General features: G+C 39.1%; 1 pseudogene; it reads left to right on the forward strand.

Moving 5' to 3' along the window:
* The first annotated feature begins 803 nt into the window (after positions 1-803).
* LOC108526131 (chromobox protein homolog 5 pseudogene) lies at positions 804-1,363 on the forward strand (annotated as a pseudogene).
* The last annotated feature ends 341 nt before the right edge of the window (positions 1,364-1,704 follow it).

Raw genomic sequence — 1,704 nt, forward strand, 5'->3', positions numbered from 1 at the left:
TTGTACACTCCATACTTTTGCATTTTGAACCATGAACATGTATTACCTACTCAAAATTAAAATGAAAAGTGATAAAGAAATCTTAAAAGCAAGCCCCTAAAAGTGTACATTATATTCAGGGAACCAGATAAAAGCAGATTTTCATCAGAAGAAAATGTGGCCAGAAGACAACTGGATGGACTTAAAGTATGGGAAGAAAAAAAAAATTGCCAATGTAAAATTCAGTAATCAGTGGAAATCTCTTTCAAAACAAAGGTCTTTGGGTTCTGGTTAGGTTTGGCTAAAGGAAGTCAGTGGTAGAAATCAGAAGTCAAGAGGAAGGAGAAACGAGGGTCTTTCTCCCCTAACCCCTCTGCTTTAGGATCCTCTATAGCAGTAGTTATATCTCTTCAGAGGTACCCTCTCACACAAATCAGTGCTGATTCCTCTCATCAACCATCTCCTGTCTGTGGGGTCTAGTAATACTTTCTTCTTCCTTTGTCCTTCCATTTCTAGAGCTAACAGCAACTTGCCACAATTGCCATTGTCCAGGTTCACCATCTCCTGTCTATTCTCTCAGATCATCATCTAACACCTTTAAAAGTGATTCTATGAGTAAGTTCCTTCTACTGAATTATCTAGCATGGTTTACATTTACCTAACTGAATCTTGACTGAAATATATCTTAATCAAAAGAAAATGAAGGTCAGTCTGCCAAGGCCTAGACCCGGGAGGGGAGGCCGCTACTGATAGCCCAGAGGGAAAGAACAAACTGGGGTATCTGGGATGCAGTGGCCTTAGTCCTTCAGGTGGAACACTGCAACATGGGAAAGAAAACCAAGCACACAGCTGACAGTTCGTCAGAGAATGAAGAGTACACTGTGGAGAAGGTACTAGACAGGCATGTGGTTAAGGGGCAAGTGGAATATCTACTGATGTGGAAAGGCTTTTCTGAGGAGCACAATACTTGGGAATCTGAGAAAACTTGGATTGCCTTTAGCTCATTTCTTAGTTTACAAAAAAGTTTAAGATGATGAAGGAGGGTTAAAATAACAAACGTGGGGAGAAGTCAGAAAGTAGCAAGGAAATCCAATTTCTCAAACTGTGCTGACAGTACCAAGTCCAAAAAAGAGAACAGAGCAATGATATCGCTCGGGGCTTTGAGATAAGACTAGAACCAGAAAAGATCATTGGGGCAACAGATTCCTGTGGCGATTTATGTTTTAATGAAATGGAAAGACAGATGAAGCAGACCTGGTTCTTGCAAAAGAAGCTAATGTGAGATGTCTACAAAACTAGGACAGCATTTTATGAAGAGAGACTGATGTTGCATGCATACCTTGAGGATGCAGAAAACAAAGAGGAAAAAACAGCAAAGGGCTAAAGGAGGGGTGATCCCTGTCACTTCTCTTAGTACATAATACATTCACATTCCTGTCTCTTCCCTTCTCCCCACCCCTTTCTATCCTAAACACATCGTTGAAAAAATGTGCTTATCACTGTGCTCCACAGGAGAAAAGTTGGTATTGGTTCTCTTTAACATAATTGATAGTCCTATTTATAGGGGAAAAAATAAAAAAGGAAACAAAAGTGAATTCATTGAAAATCATTCCCTACAAAACAAGGAGCAAATTGTTTCTTAATCTCAATTCCAAAATTAAAAGGGAAAACCTTTTCAAGGTACCATAGCTTAAGAAAATTATAGCTAATAAGTTTCAACCAATA

Source organism: Rhinopithecus bieti, unplaced genomic scaffold (assembly GCF_001698545.2).
Source record: "Rhinopithecus bieti isolate Rb0 unplaced genomic scaffold, ASM169854v2 repeat_22830, whole genome shotgun sequence".
Classification (NCBI taxonomy): domain Eukaryota; kingdom Metazoa; phylum Chordata; class Mammalia; order Primates; family Cercopithecidae; genus Rhinopithecus; species Rhinopithecus bieti.